At 45.5% G+C, this 18,166-nt stretch overlaps 1 protein-coding gene across 4 annotated transcripts in view; it reads left to right on the forward strand.

The window, feature by feature from the left end:
• The window catches only part of PLCB4 (phospholipase C beta 4), a 477,241-nt gene that overhangs the window by 229,183 nt on the left and 229,892 nt on the right, over window positions 1-18,166 (forward strand). For all 4 annotated transcript variants that reach the window (XM_040351702.1, XM_040351705.1, XM_040351703.1 and 1 more), the window contains one exon: window positions 7,933-7,990. The gene's annotated coding sequence lies outside the window, so the exon portion shown is untranslated. The remainder of the gene's footprint in view (window positions 1-7,932; window positions 7,991-18,166) is intronic.

Genomic DNA, 18,166 nt, shown 5'->3' on the forward strand with positions numbered 1-18,166 from the left:
CATTCACCCCCTACTGGTGGCAGTGCGTCCATAAAGAACACACAGGCGCCACCCCCTCTCTGCTGCCGCCACTCTATCACCATAGAAAGATTCATGCATTGCGGGGAGGACACCGCCAGACCCGCTGCCCCACCGAGACAGGTAAGTGCCAGGCAGGAGGGGGATGCACACTGGCAGCAATTGATGGGTACAGTAGCTGCATTTTATGGCACAGTGGCGGCAATTTATGGGTACAGTGACTGTGTTTGATGGGCACAGTGGCTACAATTGATGTTTTTTTTTTCAGTTTGTTTGCGCCCCCCAAAAAATTTGAGCACCGGCCGCCACTGACTCCTACTACCCACATTCTACACCCCTACATTTAGCCCAGCTGCCCAAACAAGCTCGTAACATATCCGTCGGCTAGACCCCCTAAGTACCATCTCCAGGGCCGTAGGCCTCCTCCAACATTGAAGCCTCCCAACAATCCCGATAAAGACCCCTAGGCTCCACTCCCCCACCCGAACCGGGCCCGCCCCAAGGGTGGAGAAGGGGGGGGGTAAAAGGAGAGGGGGCTCTAAACAGAGAAAAAAGCAAAAGGAAGAAGAGAAAAGAGAGTGAAAGGGGAGAAAAGAGGAAAAAGGAGGGGGGGAGGAAGGGCAGGGCGGGTTGGGGTGGGAAGGTGTAAGGAATGTTTTATTTACTGCCGTGGAATGTTATTTATTGTGTTTGGATCGCAGCTGCAGAGGCTTGTCAGGTCTAACCACCAGGTCACTCTCTATACAGTTAGAAAGTTTGGGGTTACATCATCATATCCTCTTACTGATACCAACTTAAACTAGCTTATTACCTCATAAGCTGAAGAGAAGAGAATAATGAGCATACTCCTTTAAGTGGACTATAAGGCCCCTTTCAGACGGACGGATAGAATGGTGCTTTTAGCTGCGGATTTTCTATTTTTCTACCGCAGCTAAAAGCACACAATGTTTTCCTATGGCCCCATTCACACACAGCGTTTGCGTGCGATTACGTTACATGCGGTTTGGTGCGAATAGAAAAAATAGAATTGAATGCGTCCAGGTGCGATGTAGCGCAGCTATATGCACATAACCGCAGGTAATCGCAGTCTTTTTTGTCAACTGCGGATAGCAGCGTTTTAGAATTCAAGGGACCCAAACAAAAACAAAAAAAAATAAAAAGGGTTGCTATGGAAATGAATACCGCAGCTAAACGCGGCCGCAGTTAAACGCACGTAAACGCATGTAATCGCAATGTGCAAATGCAGCTAATCGCAGTGCCTGGAGCCTTGAATTTCACAAAACATTTGTAGTGCTTTTAACTGCGGCAAAACAGCCGTCCGTCTGAAAGGGGCCTAAAGCAGGTGTTGAGATATTGATATAACTATATGAACATCCACAGTAGATAGGAACTATAATGTTACTTCACATTAGAGTAGATAATAGATATAGGTATAGTCAATAATAATATCATGAGACATAAGTAGTGTGAGACTTCAGTAATCACCAATGTAACTAGTAACAATGTTGATAGGTAATCAGATTAAATATCAAGATACTTGAGGTTCTGCTGAGAGCAGTAGTCCATGGGGATTATGTAACTAGTAACAATGCTGACAGGTAAACAGATTAATTATCAAAGATACTTGCGGTTCTGCTGAGAGCAGTAGTCCATGGGGATTATGTAACTAGTAACAATGCTGACAGGTAAACAGATTAATTATCAAAGATACTTGCGGTTCTGCTGAGAGCAGTAGTCCATGGGGATTAAGATCCTGTTTGTATAGAGGGTGTCAGCAGTGAAGACGTTTTAGAAGGGCCAGTGGATGTCAGGTAAAGTCCTCTGAGGTCTGTGCGGTCCAAGCGCTGGTGGCTGTAGGTGAGGACTGGTCTCTGGAGGCGACTGAGGTGGAGGGTGTAGGCAGGGTGTTCCAAGGTGACGGCAGGTATCCGACAAAATAACGGAACACTCTGCCGTCATCTCTGGGGTTTTAAATAGCCGCGAATTTGCGGGGAAATTTGGAAAGGACGCTGGTCGCACTTCCGCGTTCCAGCGTGGAACGCACATGCCCGCGCACCGGAAGTGACGCAGGTATCTTGCAAAACTAAGCGCAGCTGTCTGAATAGGACAGAACGGGGTTTGTATCAGAGAAGTAGCATCATAGATGTTACATACTCCCCTCCTCAAGGGGGCACCACGGGTGTTCCCAGAAGGAGATGGTCGGTCTGGGTATCTTTGGTGAAAGAGTCTTACCAAGCGAGGGGCATGTATGTCTGAGGAATTTTCCCAAGAATCATCGTTTTGATCATAACCCTTCCATCGTACCAAATATTGAAGGGTAGAAGCACGTCTTCTAGAGTCTAGGATTTTTTCAACTTCGTATTCAGTCTGACCAAGTACTTCCACAGGTGGAGGTGGGCAAGGTTTCCTGTTAGGGAATGGGTTAGGAATATAAGGTTTGATGAGAGAGACATGGAAAGACGAATGTATTTTCCAATCTGTGGGTAAAAGCAATCTAACAGCATTAGGGTTAATCAAATGGGTGATCTGGAAAGGTCCCGTGAATTGAGTGCCTAACTTCTTTGAGGGTAATTTAAAATGAAGATTACGTGTGGATAGCCAAACCAAATCCCCAACCTTATATTCAGGAGGTGCTGACCTGTGGGCATCATAATTCTTCTTTTGTCTTTGTTGAGCGATCTCCAAGTTGGAACGTAGAGTACTCAAAGTATTTTTAAGAGTAGAAAGGTAATCATCAACTGCTGGAACAGTGTTTGGGGGGTAGCTGGTTGGTAACTGTTTGGGTGAAAACCATAATTGGCAAAAAAAAGGTGTGAATCTGGATGAAGAACTGGTTGAGTTATTATATGAGAATTCGGCTAATGGAAGTAATTGATACCAATCGTCTTGTAGATGTGTACAGTAGCATCTTAGATACTGTTCAAGGATCTGATTGAGGCGTTCTGTTTGACCGTTGGTTTGCGGATGGTAGGCAGTGGACATCCGATGGTCGATTTGTAGACTTTTACACAGGGTCTTCCAAAATCTAGAAATGAATTGGGAACCACGATCAGAGATTATTTGAGAGGGAAGTCCATGAATTTTAAGGATATTGGAAATGAAAGCATTTGCTGTCTCAAGGGAAGTTGGTAATTTCCTCAGGGGGATGAAATGTGCCATCTTCGTGAGTAGATCTACTGTGACCATGATGGTATTGGCACCGTTTGATCTAGGCAAATCAACTATAAAGTCGATCGACAAAACATCCCATGGTCTTTTAGGTATTGGAATAGAGGTAAGTAGACCAAAAGGAGGTTTCTTGGAATGCTTGTTTCGAGCACAAATCTCACATGACGTCACATAGTCGTAAATCATTTTAGAAAGGTTGGGCCACCAATAGTCTCTCTTAACAAGATGAGTAGTCTTGTTGATCCCAGGGTGACCTGCTAAAGGTGAATCATGAAGATGTTTAAGTAATAGGAGCTGTAAATTAGGAGGAACATAGATTTTGTTGTTGTAGGTGTAGACACCATCTGAAGATTTGGTAAGATCCTTTGGTAGAGAGGTGGTATCTGTAGTGAGTGATTGGGAAATTAATTGTCTGAAAGAGGTGTAAACTCCAATGAATCTATTAGATGGAATAACAGAGAGTGGAGGAATCTCAGTGTTTTGATCCTCATGCAATCGTGAAAGGGAGTCAGCCTTGACGTTTAGTGATCCAGGCCTGTAGGATATGTAGAAATCAAACCTGTCAAAAAAGAGACTCCACCTGACTTGGCGGGCTGAGAGTGTCTTACATGTCTTTAGATGTTGTAAATTACGGTGATCCGTGAGGATGGTTATTGGGTGTGTAGAACCTTCTAGTAAATGTCTCCAGTTTTGTAAAGCGTCTTTGATTGCAAGAAGTTCCTTTTCTCCAATAGGATAATTTTTTTCCGCTGGTGATAGGGTCCTGGAGTAAAATGCAACAGGATGAAGTGGTTCGGAAAGGGTTGGGCGTTGTGAAAGTATAGCACCTAATGCATAATGGGAGGCATCCACTTCCACGGTGAAATGATACTGTGGGTTAGGTAGTTCTAGAATTGGTGCTGTAGTGTAGGAGAGTTTAAGAGAGTCAAAGGATTCCTGGGCTTCCTTAGTCCAGGAAAAGGGTGTCTTGGTGCTGGTGAGGGCACTTAAAGGTTTGACAATAGCTGAGAAATTTTTTATGAATTTACGATAGTAGTTGGAAAAACCAAGGAAGCGTTGAAGAGCTTTCCTTGATTGAGGAATTGGCCAAGAAATGATACATTCCACCTTAGAGCGGTCCATCTGGATACCGTCAGGTGTAATTTGGTACCCAAGGAATTAAATGCTAGACTGGCTGAAAACGCATTTCTCCAGCTTGGCATATAGAGAATGCGTTCTAAGCCTAGCTAGAACCCATCGAACATGTTTGATATGTTCTTCAATTGAATCGGAATAAATCAATATATCGTCCAGGTATATTACCACACAGATGTCAAGCAAGTCTCGAAAGATGTCATTTATGAACCATTGGAATGTCGCGGGTGCATTACACAACCCAAATGGCATAACAGTGTATTCATAGAGTCCATAGCGGGTTTTGAAAGTGGTCTTCCATTCGTCTCCTGGACGAATCCTGATTAAGTTGTAGGCTCCTCTAAGATCTAGTTTTGTGAAAACTTTTGAAGTTTGAAGACGTTCGATAAGTTCCGGAATGAGAGGGAGTGGGTATCGGTTCTTTATGGTAATACTGTTTAGGGCTCTGTAGTCAATGATAGGGCGTAAAGATCCATCCTTGTTTTTGACAAAGAACATGGCAGCACTTGCTGGCGAAGTGGAAGGTCTAATAAAGCCCTTCTTTAGATTTTCGTCTAGGTAGACCTTAAGATGTTCAAGTTCTGGTTGTGAGAGCGGATAGATACGAGCAGTAGGGATTGGACTGTCTGGATTTAAATCTATAGGGCAGTCGTATATACGATGAGGGGGAAGAATGTCAGCGTTAATTTTACTGAATACATCTAAAAAATCCTGTATGTAGTCAGGTAAATCTTTACAGCTTACTTCTGTGGAGAGGATGGTATGTTTTGGGTAACAATTACTTTGACAGAAGGTGGAAATTAAATTGAGAGAGTGGTTAGACCAAAGAAAAGTTGGTTGGTGGCATAATAACCAGGGTAGACCAAGAACAATTGGGAATATTGGAGATGGGATAACATCAAAAACAAGAGTCTCTGTATGGTTATTCCCAGAAGTGACCAGTAGGGGTGAGGTCTGAGAGGAAATTGGGCCAGAAGAAGAGGTAGAACCATCAATAAAAGTGACAGAGAGTGGATTTTGTTTAAGCACACAGGGAATTTTATTTTCATTCACAATATTTAAATCAATAAAGTTGCCACAGGCACCGGTGTCGATCATTGCGTTGATAGTGATTCTATCTTGGTCCCACTGTAAGGTAAGGGTGACATAAATGAAACGATTAGTGGTACTTCTAGGTGGAATGGTCTTACAAATATTAGATATGTTACCTTCAATGTTCCTCCTTAGGAGTGGGCAGGTGGAGACTAAGTGATCTGGAGCTGCGCAATATAGACAGAGGTTATGAGCTCTACGGCGCTGTTTCTCAGCTTGTGACAGAGGGCCCTTGACGGCTCCCAGTTCCATGGGAACCTCCTTGGGTGGTGATTTAGACCTTCTGAATTGGGGAGGTAAGTAGGTGTTGCCTCTTTCAGCCTTCCTCTCTCTGAGGCGTCGGTCTATGGTGAGTGAAAGATGCATAAGCTCTTCTAGAGTTGCAGGGAGTTCCACACGTGCTAACTCATCCTTCATAGATTCAGACAAACCAAGTCTGAATTGGTTTCGCAAGGATATATCAGTCCACTGCGTTTCTCTACACCAACATTTGAATTCAGATATGAACTCCTCCACTGGTCTCTTCCCTTGTTTAAGGCTCCTAATATTATTTTCCGCTGTTAGCTGCCTATTAGGATCTTCATATAGAAGTGACATCTCATCCAGAAAGGTCTCGAATGCACCAAGTAATTCACCATGTTCAAGCAGATATGCGTCAGCCCAGAGCCTAGGTTCTCCCTTTAAATAGGAGATAAGGGTGAGGATGCGAACCCTGTCTGAATAATAGGTTTGTGGGCGCAAATCAAACATGAGACGACAGGAGCTAATAAACTGACGGAAAATTTTTCGGTCTCCTGAAAATGGTTCTGGGGGGCAGACCTTAGGTTCAGGCCTGTCCCTAGCTTGGACAAAATTTTGGTTGCGTAAAGTATCATTTTCTAGGCGAAGTTCGTTCATAGTGGCTGTAAGGTTATCGACTCTTTGTGAAAGTCCAACAAGGTGGTTTGCAAGCTCTGCTGGTTCCATTACAACAATTTTCTTTATTAGGGGGTTCCGTTATTATGTAAGGAATGTTTTATTTACTGCCGTGGAATGTTATTTATTGTGTTTGGATCGCAGCTGCAGAGGCTTGTCAGGTCTAACCACCAGGTCACTCTCTATACAGTTAGAAAGTTTGGGGTTAAATCATCATATCCTCTTACCGATACCAACTTAAACTAGCTTATTACCTCATAAGCTGAAGAGAAGAGAATAATGAGCATACTCCTTTAAGTGGACTATAAAGCAGGTGTTGAGATATTGATATAACTATATGAACATCCACAGTAGATAGGAACTATAATGTTACTTCACATTAGAGTAGATAATAGATATAGGTATAGTCCATAATAATATCATGAGACATAAGTAGTGTGAGACTTCAGTAATCACCAATGTAACTAGTAACAATGTTGATAGGTAATCAGATTAAATATCAAGATACTTGAGGTTCTGCTGAGAGCAGTAGTCCATGGGGATTATGTAACTAGTAACAATGCTGACAGGTAAACAGATTAATTATCAAAGATACTTGCGGTTCTGCTGAGAGCAGTAGTCCATGGGGATTAAGATCCTGTTTGTATAGAGGGTGTCAGCAGTGAAGACGTTTTAGAAGGGCCAGTGGATGTCAGGTAAAGTCCTCTGAGGTCTGTGCGGTCCAAGCGCTGGTGGCTGTAGGTGAGGACTGGTCTCTGGAGGCGACTGAGGTGGAGGGTGTAGGCAGGGTGTTCCAAGGTGACGGCAGGTATCCGACAAAATAACGGAACACTCTGCCGTCATCTCTGGGGTTTTAAATAGCCGCGAATTCGCGGGGAAATTTGGAAAGGACACTGGTCGCACTTCCGCGTTCCAGCGTGGAACGCACATGCCCGCGCACCGGAAGTGACGCGGGTATCTTGCAAAACTAAGCGCAGCTGTCTGAATAGGACAGAACGGGGTTTGTATCAGAGAAGTAGCATCATAGATGTTACAGAAGGTCATCAGGAAACTCTGGTTGAGTCAGGACGGCTCCCGGGTTGATCAATATGTGGGGGCTTTGAAGGGGGCACTCTTTACGTCTAGAGGAAAAGAGATTTCATCTCCAAATACAAAAAGGCTTCTTCACAGTAAGAGCTGTGAAAATGTGGAACAGACTCCCTCCAGAGGTGGTTCTGGCCAGCTCAGTAGATTGCTTTAAGAAAGGTCTGGATACTTTCCTAAATGTACACAATATAACTGAGTACTGACATTTATAGGTAAAGTGGATCCGGGGTAAATCCGATTGCCTCTCGGGGGATCAGGAAGGAATTTTTTCCCCTGCTGTAGCAAATTGGATCTCATGCTCTGCTGGGGTTTTTCACCTTCCTCTGGATCAACTGTGGGTGAAGGATTGTGTATATGGGATTGTATTAATATTATTTTTTAATTGGTTGAACTGGATGGACTTTTTCAGCCTGACTAACTATGTAGAATTTGCATTGACTTTGAACTTTTTGTTCCATCTATTCCCAAATCTTTCCGTGACTGATTGTGTTGCTGATTGGGTTCTCCATTTCGTTTTAGGTCTAATCACTTGTCTGCTATAAAGTCCCCTGATTGCGAGCTTCTCCAGACCTGTTTGGTGAGTAATCAAATTATCTTCAAATATATTTGGGCAGTAATTGCAGTGTTTATGAATTGTATACATATGCATATAATATAGGTTTATATATATTTTTTAATGCAAGTTACCTTTATGTATCAGCGCTATTATTGTGTGTAATGTACAGTATACACTGTATTACCAAAAGTATTGGGACGCCTACCTTTACACGCACGTGAACTTTAATGGCATCCTACCTAGTCTTTGTCCGTAGGGCTCAACAATGACTAAGGCTCACGCCGAAACGCGTCAGATGTTTGCTTTTTAATGCTCATATGTAGCCAATAACTTTTTGTATCAAGAACTTTGGAGTTGCCGGCTCTTCTCTCTTATATATTGAGTTGACCCAGCTATAACAGCTTCAACTCTTCTGGGAAGGTTCTCCACAAGGTTTAGGAGTGTGTCTATGGGAACGTTTGACCATTCTTCCAGAAGTGCGTTTGTGAGGTCAGGCACTGATGTTGGATGTAAATTCACATAGAATATATACAACACAAAATCAGATAAGAGCTTGATCATATTATCCTAAACAATGAAAACATGAAACTGTAATATAAGTACATCCAACAGTACATCCAATGAACAGCTAACAAACGGTAATCTAATTAACCACTTGCCGCCCGCCAATGACATATTGACGGCGGCAAAGAGGTTGTAGAATCCTGACCGGACGTCATATGACGTCCTCAGGATTCTGAGCCGCTGCGCGCCCCCGGGGGCGCGCATCGCGGCGATCGTTGTTGCGGGGTGTCAGTCAGACACCCCGCAACACCGATCTCGGTAAAGAGTCTCTCACGGAGACTCTTTACCACGTGATCAGCCGTGTCGAATCACGGCTGATCACGATGTAAACAGGAAGAGCCGTCGATGGCTCTTCCTCACTCGCGTCTGACAGACGCGAGTAGAGGAGAGCCGATCGGCGGCTCTCCTGACAGGGGGGGGGGGTCGCGCTGATTGTTTATCAGCGCAGCCCCCCCTCGGATCGCCACATGGACCACCAGGGAAGCCCACCCTGGACCACCAGGGAAGGGCAGGAAGAAAAAAAACGGGGCGTAAAAAAAAAAAAAAAAAGTTTGATAAAGTTTGATAAAAAAAATAAGTCTGGAAAAAAAAATTAAGATGCCAATCAGTGCCCACAAATGGGCACTGACTGGCAACAAAAGGAAAACAGTGCCGCCCAACAGTGTCCATCAGTGCCGCCCCACAGTGTCCATCAGTGCCGCCCCACAGTGTCCATCAGTGCCACCCCACAGTGTCCATCAGTGCCACCCCACAGTGCCCATCAGTGCCACCCCACAGTGCCCATTTGTGCCACCCCACAGTGCCCATCAGTGCCGCCCATGAGTGCCCATCAGTGCCACCCATGAGTGCCCATCAGTGCCACCCATGAGTGCCCATCAGTGCCGCCTATGTGTGCCCATCAGTGCCGCCCATGTGCCCATCAGTGCCGCCTATGAGTGCCCATCAGTGCCGCATATCAGCGCCCATCAGTGCCGCATACCAGCGCCGCCAATCAGTACCACCTCATCTGTGCCCGTCAGTACTACCTCATCGATGTCCATCAGTGCCATCTCATCTGTGCCCATCAGTGCCGCCATATCAGTGCCCATAATTGAAAGAGAAAACTTACTTATTTACAAAAAAATTTACAGAAAAAAATTAAAACAAATTTTTTTTTCTAAATTTCCAGTCTTTTTTTAGTTGTTGCGCAAAAAAAAAAAATCCCAGGGTGATCAAATACCACCAAAAGAAAGCTCTATTTGTGGGGAAAAAAGGACGCCAATTTTGTTTGGGTACAGTGTAGCACGACCGCGCAATTGCCATTCAAAGTGCGACAGTGCTGAAAGCTGAAAATTGGCTTGGGCGGGAAGGTGTATACGTGCCCTGTATGGAAGTGGTTAAACAGTAAACTGATTACCAACTAATCTCCTAGACAGGCCTAGGTGACTCGGGTCAGTCCCCACCCAAACAGCTAAGCACCAGTATTCAAGAAGACCTAGGGCTGTCCAAATCTCTTTAACAAGCTTTCTTTTCACATCCATCTTCTCACTGAGTTTCACGTTGGCCGAGACCATCATGGCTTCCTTGACTGATAAATGTGGTAATGTCATCTTGCATTATATAACAGGACATCTTCCTGAATGCTTGTAGCTCCCTCAAATGCCAGGACCCATAGTCAGTAGGCAAGAAGCTACCCCGTAGTCCTTTCCAAAAGCCCCTGTCCTGGTTGGGTCTGTCTTTTTACTTCTAGAGGAAAGGAGATTTCATCTCCAAATACGGAAAGGTTTAAACAAAAAAGGAATATATATTTTTGCTTTTTGGGTTTAATTCTGATTTAAAGTTGAGCTAAACTGTGAAAAAAATACCAAGCAGACAGGCTCCTTATTGAAGAAGAGAAGTGTAATGTCTCTAGAGCAATAAAACAAACCTACCTGCCCATTGTAAGACTTCTTCAGAGCGTAAACTGAGCTGCGCGTGTGCAAGATCAGTGTACATTCTTGGCAAATCTTGATGGTGGAGGAACCCTCATGTGCACTCGCGGGAGGTACGTCATTGCAACCTAGCCAATCAAGATGGCTGAAGATCCCTGAACCCAGAAGGCCAGGTGCAGATGCTGAACCCAGAAGAAGATGGCTTGAGATGCCGAACTCAGATGAAGCTGTCTGGAGATCCTGAAACTAGAAGAAGACCAGGTGAAGATTCCCAACCCAGAAAGGGATGTCTGAAAATGCTAAACCAAGAAAATGATGGCTGAAGATCCAGAATCCAGAAGAAGACCACATAAAGTTGCTGAACCCGGGAAGAAGATGGCTAAAGGTGCGGAACCCAAAGAAGACGGCTGATGATTCCAAACCCAGAAGAAGACTAGGTGAAGATGCCGAACCCAGAAGAAGATGTCAGAAAATGCTGAACCCAAAAGAAGATGGCTGAAGATGCCAAATTCAGAAGAAGATGGCTGAAGATGCCAAATTCAGAAGAAGATGGCTGAAGATGCCAAATTCAGAAGATGGCTGAAGATGCCAAATTCAGAAGAAGATGGCTGGAGATCCCTAATTAGAACTACTGTAGAAGAAGACAAGATAAAGATGCCGAACCCAGAAAGGGATGTCTGAAAATGCTGAACCCAGAATAAGATGGCTGATGATCCTGAATCCAGAAGAAAAACAGATGAAGATGCTGAACCTGAGAAGAAGATGGCTAAAGATGCAGAACCCAAAGAAGACTGCTGAAGATCCCGAACCCAAAAGAAGACTAGGTGAAGATGCCAAACTCAGAATATGTCTGAAAATGCTGAACCCAGAAGAAGATGGCTGAAGATGCTGAACCCAGAAGAAGACCAGGTGAAGATGCCGAACTCAGAAGAAGATGTCTGTGTGATACATTTGCCTATATGTCTCAGTATACTGCTCCCTGCAAGCCATGGGTAGAGGTAGAAAGGAATTTCATGTGTGATTCATTCCTCTGACCGGTTATTGACGTGCTAATGTCCCCTCACTATTCTAAAGGTTAATTGATCTATTGTGTTGTGTAAAGAAGATCTGTGTTTACCCTTAAAAGATGTGTATTGTATCATCAGGCTAAATGATTAGAGAAGTAGTATGTTAATTATTCTGATTGCTTCAGTGTATTAATTAACTCCCCTGATGTCTTTATCTAAAGAAACGTGTCTGCATGGTCGGCTCCGACTTGTCTCCTATAATCTGTATGGGAAACCCCACTGTGTGAGGGGGGCGTTTCTAACAGGTTGTAACCACATATAAGCTGAGTTTTTGTGTCAATAAAGTGTCTTGGTTCCAGCAGTAAGCTTGGCATGTGTGGCTTTCTGGGCGATTCCAGGGATATCCCTCCTCGTGGACTATTGGGGTGATTTTCGTTATGGGAAGAAGGGAACGTTGACGGGGATATCATACCGATACCGTCACAAATTGGTTGGCAGCAGCGGGATTTTCCCTTCTACTCTCCTTTACACCTGGATTCCAAGCAGACACTGGAAGAACTACTGGAAGTTCGTGGAAGGATTGCTAGCAACAAAACCAAGCGGGTCATCATAGCAGAATCAATGGAGCTAGACCAGGAGGACGGGATTGCAGCAACGCCAGCAGTACAAGAGATGGAGACACCAGTGATTCAGGAGGAGGAATCGCCAGCCAACAAGCTAATGAGAGAGAATCTAGCGTGGTTCGGCCCGAACCCAACGCCGGATGTGGTACTGAAAGTGATGGACCTGTTAGTAAACGCAGAACTACAGTTAAAACTGGCAGCAGTCCAACAAGCAGCCGCACCTTCTCCAAACAGTGAGTACAGCACAGCAGACGCAAGGAAGATTCCGTTTAGCGCTTTTAAAGCTTTTGATGAAAAGGACTGTGAGATTGATAACTTCCTGGCGGATTTTGAGCGACAATGTAACCTGCACCGAATAGCTAGAAGAGAGTGGGTCGCAATATTGTCAGGCAAACTGTCAGGCAAAGCTTCTGATGCTTTCCGGACCGTGCCAGATCAGGATATCCATAGCTACGCCCGGGTTAAAGAAGTGCTCCTGGCTCGTTATGCAGTAACCCCAGAGTCCCACCGACAGAAGTTCAGGGACTCACGCAAAACCACGAAAGACTCTTATGCGGAATGGGCATGCCAGTTGTCCCGGTCGGCCTCTAACTGGGCTAACAGCAGCCAGGCCACCACCGCAGAGGACATTTTGCAACTAATGCTCCTGGAGCAATTTTACAATCACATCCAGACGGATGTCAAAGATTGGGTGAGAGATCGCAGGCCCATGACTCTACCAGAGGCCGCTAAGTTGGCGGATGAATATGCGGATACTCGCAAGACGAACCAGATCACACCACAGGAACAACCTCCACCACAAACGGTGCCCTCACACCCACCAGCCGCTAGATACCAACCTCCTAACAGACCGGTGACATCTAGCCCTCACTATCCACGCCAGGAGGGCAACGAACAACGCTGCTTCCGGTGCAAACAGCTGGGTCACTTCAAGCAGAATTGCCCCATGAATGACAACACCAGGTCAAATTGGTCTCAACCTGGGTACCGCCCACCAGCAGCAGCCCATTGTGTAGACTCGGCTTGGGATCCCCAGGAGCGGGGTCGGGAAGAACCATTGGGCACCCCTTACGAAGCCCTCATGGTACAATCTGCTATTACGGACAACAGGGAACACCATTGTCAGCTGGTCATGGGCTCCAGCCCTGAGCCGGAGGGGCCCTGGAGGGAGCTGGGCAGAAAGAGGCACCGCCGGCCACCCTTCAAGAAGAAGAGGTCCTGGAAGCCGTATAACAAGCTGACCTGGGAGGAGAAGAAGCGACTGGAGGAGAGGGAGTCGCAGCGGGCGTCCCAGATGCGGGCCGAGATGTTCGCCAAGGGCCCACCGGTGGCCCCTTACACCACCACCCAGTTCCTGATAATGAAGGACCACGTGGAGAGCCTGCAGGACATGAGCAAGCAGGAGCTGATCCGTGAGTACATGGAGCTGGAGGAGTGCATAAGCCGCATGGAGGAGGAGAACAACCACCTGAGGTCACAGCAGGCTGACCCCCCCAGGCTCCATGAACTGGAGATGGAGCTGGAGAAGCTCCAAGAGGAGAACCGGCGGCTGCGGAGGGAGCAGGGGGTGGCTGACCTTATGGGGCTCTGAGTCCCCTCCCCCCCCCCCGGACTCTGAGCACCAGTGCTACATCATTTCAACAAATATAACTTTTTCTTTTTATGAATCTCCTGTGATTGTCACTTCAGAGCCATAACCTGCCCCCTCCCATAGTGGGACACCTAGACGGCGGCGCACAGACCCATTCGCTGTCTTCACACTGACTTCTGGTGACTTTGCAGATCGCACAAAGACTTGGGGACTGACCGGCGTGTGATCTGACGACCCGGTGACATACCTGAGTCTGAAGCAGTTGCCAAGGGAGGTCAGTCATGCCAAACGGAGTTAACCTCGGACTAAAAGCTCTGAACCCGTCAACCCTACTGGACCAGGGAAGGTCCAACCGGATTTGCCGGAGCAGGGAGCAAAAGGGGGGCCATTGTGATACATTTGCCTATATGTCTCAGTATACTGCTCCCTGCAAGCCATGGGTAGAGGTAGAAAGGAATTTCATGTGTGATTCATTCCTCTGACCGGTTATTGACGTGCTAATGTCCCCTCACTATTCTAAAGGTTAATTGATCTATTGTGTTGTGTAAAGAAGATCTGTGTTTACCCTTAAAAGATGTGTATTGTATCATCAGGCTAAATGATTAGAGAAGTAGTATGTTAATTATTCTGATTGCTTCAGTGTATTAATTAACTCCCCTGATGTCTTTATCTAAAGAAACGTGTCTGCATGGTCGGCTCCGACTTGTCTCCTATAATCTGTATGGGAAACCCCACTGTGTGAGGGGGGCGTTTCTAACAGGTTGTAACCACATATAAGCTGAGTTTTTGTGTCAATAAAGTGTCTTGGTTCCAGCAGTAAGCTTGGCATGTGTGGCTTTCTGGGCGATTCCAGGGATATCCCTCCTCGTGGACTATTGGGGTGATTTTCGTTATGGGAAGAAGGGAACGTTGACGGGGATATCATACCGATACCGTCACAGTCTGAAAATGCTAAACCCAGAAGAAGATGGCTGAAGATCCTGAACCCAGAAGAAGACCAGGTGAAGATGCCGAACTCAGAAGAAGATGTCTGAAAATGCTAAACCCAGAAGAAGATGTCTAAAGATCCTGAACCCAGAAGAAGACCAGGTGAAGATACCAAACCCAGAAGAGGATGGCTTAAGGTCCCAAACCCAGAAAAAAGAACAGGGGAGGATACCGTATCCAGAAGAAGATGTCTATAAATGCCGAACCAAGAAAAAGATCTTTGAAAATATCGAACCCAGAAGAAGATGGCCGAAGATCCCGAACCCAGAAGACCAGATAAAGATGTCAGTAAGGGAGTGAAGGAGGCAAGTTTAGTTTGGGTTTAAATTTGATGTATATTACTGTAGTCCCTTATTTAATTTTTTTCTCTATCAGTATTTTGCATTGACCTTTCATGATTGCAAATAGGATGATAATGAAGCATTTTCAGGAGTTTTTACATTTACATTTCCTCTTCCAATACATATTTCACCATTATAATGAATAATTTATTACATAAACTCTACAGATAAGAGTCATATCGGGAACAACATGTATCTGTTTATCTCTTCTGTCTTCCCACCACTCATGGAGTCATCGGAACAGAATTTCGATGTGTGTTGTATAGTCAACCACCATACATTAGAACATTCTGTGAATAGGTGTCTGGATACAAAGCGTTTTTATATAGAATCAAGTGGCAGTGTCTTTACTTGGTGTGTCGTATGTCTGTGAACCTGTTAATTAGAAGCTTAACACCCTCGAAAAAGAACACTGGCTGTTGTCTTGCTCTTTTCAAAGAACTTCTGTAGGATTGCGTCAAACTACGTCTGTTCACAAAGTCAAAAAAAAGAGCTAAGGTTTCCTTTTATGTTCTTTGAAGTACACAACCCAGAAAGAATCTTGACTGTAGGGTTATAGCGCCACTTTCAGAAGTAGGACACTAGACCAAGAAAACAACACACCCCACAGGCAGCCTCCTAGTGGCTAAACCCTCCATCTTCTCATCTGCTATAGGAAGCTCAACAATAATAATACAGCATTTTGTGGCAGTGATTAATGTTATTTATTAACCAGTTCTGGACCACCCTATAGCCTATTTACTAAAATTGGATGACGAAGAGTTAACGTAAACTCAACGGTTCGAAAACAGAACTTCTCCTGCTTCAAGCCAATCGAAAGAATCATCCCGCAACAACATGGACACCCCCACCCATTCTGGGTAAAACCATCACCCCTAGCACCAAAGTCAAAAGTCTCTGAGTCATTTTCGACACCTACATGACAATGGATGCACAAATAGGGTCAGTAGCCAGCGGATCGCACCATCTGCTGCGTCTACTACGCAGACTCACCCCCTTTATCCCGAAAGAGGACATTGCAGTCGTGGTGGGAACAATTATAAGACTCCAGACTTGACTATGCAAATGCCCTCTATCTCGGACTCCCCAAATACCAAATCAATGCAAAATACGGCCGCTCGACTGGTGACTGGGAAAAACCATAGGAATCAATCTCACCTTCACTGAGATCCCTTCATTGGTTGCCTGTAAAAGACAGAATCACCTTCAAGGCACTCTGTCTAACGCATAAGTGTATTCAAGGAAACGCCCCCCAATATCTATGCGATAAACGAAAAGCTCACAACTCCAATCGCGTTCTGCGATCCACCAACCAAAATCTACTCCAGATACCCAAGGCCAGATACAAGTCCAAAGGAGAACAAAGATTTGCAGTCCAAGGACCTAGACTATGGAACGTTCTACCAACCAGCATCCGACTGGAGGTGAACTACTTGGCCTTCAGAAGAAAAATCAAACCCATCTCTTCTGAGGGCAAAAAAGTTTACTCAGGGAATGGATACTCACTCACTCACTATAGCCCATTTTCTGCTACAGGGCGGCCCTTCTGTGCAGGATCACGTAAACGTGGAGATGCCGGTAATCGGCGCTCCTCGCCTCACACTGACAGAGTGTAAGGAGAGGAGAGCTGATCAGCGGCATCTCCTCCCAGGGGGGACACCAGCGTATGTAATCAGGGCACTGATCATCAGTGCCCTGATTACAATTAAAGCGGGGTTCCACCCGCAATTGTTTTTTTTTTTTAAGTCAGCAGCTACAAACACTTACCTGTCCTTGGTGCCCGCGATGTCGGCCCCGGCGAGGCTGATCGCTCGATCCTGGCAGCTCCCGGCGCCGCCATCCTTACTGAGGGAAACACGTTTCCTACTGCGCATTTTGGAGTCTCGCGGCACTTTTGTGAATGGGCGGCTGCTTTCTGGGATACCCACAGTTCCCAGAAGGCAGTGCGCCCCATTCCCCAGAAGACAATGCGGGAAGGACGAGGAAGAAGACCTGCCGCGGTATGGGAAAAGGCAGATTAGGAACTTCCGCATAGCAACCGCCATTTCTGGTAGGTAAATTAATTTTTTATTTTTACAGGATTTTGCCGTATATTTTTTTTTCTTTTTAGTGGACCTCCACTTTAAGTGCCACCAGTGCCAGCAATAAGTGCCCACCACTGGCAGCAATCAGTGCCCACAAGTACCAGTCATCAGTGCCCACAATTGCCAGCCATCAGTGGCCATTAGTGATGCCAGTCAGTGCTGGCTATCACTGCTCTCCATCAATGCCCATCACTGCTGCCCGTCAATGACACCCATCAATGCCCATCAGTGCCGTCCATCAGTGCCCCTATCTATGCTGCCTATCAGTGCCCACCAGTGCCGCCTATTAGTGCCCTTAAAGCGGAGGTTCACCCTAAAATTATCTACCATCCCATCCAGCATACTTGCGTCAGCTACAGTATGCTTTTTTTTTATTTATTTTTTCGCTGTACTTATCGTTTAATCGTTGCTTTTCTTTTCTTCTTCCCGTGGGGAATAGGCGTTCCTATGAAAGGGCGTAGATGATTGACGTGCGGCTAAAGCGCGTCACGATTTCCGAAAATAGCCGGACTAGGACTCGGCTCTTCACGGCGCTATACGGCGCCTGCGCACAGACTAGGAGCTGACTGCGCAGGCGCCGTATATAGCCGTGTCCTAGGTCGGCTATTTTCGGAAAGCGTGACGCGCCTTAGCCGCACATCAATCAAATTTACTGATATAAAAAATAAAAAACTCAGAAGTGATTAAATACCACCAAAATAACGCTATTTTTGTGTGAAGAAAATGATAAAAAATCTCATACGGTTACAGTGCAATTGTCATTCAAAGTGTGACAGCGCTGAAAGCTAAAAATTGGCCTGGGCAGGAAGGGGGTGCAGGTGCCCTGGTATGGAGATGGTTAATATCAAAACCTTGACGTACATTCCCAGTTAGGCGCTTGGCAAGTAAAATTACTCGCCTATCAAAAGCAAAGGGCCTTATGTAGAAACTTGGTGCAAAGTGCCATCCGGATGTGGCGTTCATCAGGTGATCTGGTGATTACAATGAATAAGGGGGTCCCTTACTTTTTCATGAAGGTGGAACATTATTGGTGTTTCGGAAAATATCAGATTTACGTTCTTTTCTGTTCAATAAAGAAAAGATTTAAACT

This window comes from Rana temporaria, chromosome 4 (genome assembly GCF_905171775.1).
Source record: "Rana temporaria chromosome 4, aRanTem1.1, whole genome shotgun sequence".
In the NCBI taxonomy this organism is placed as follows: Eukaryota; Metazoa; Chordata; class Amphibia; order Anura; family Ranidae; genus Rana; species Rana temporaria.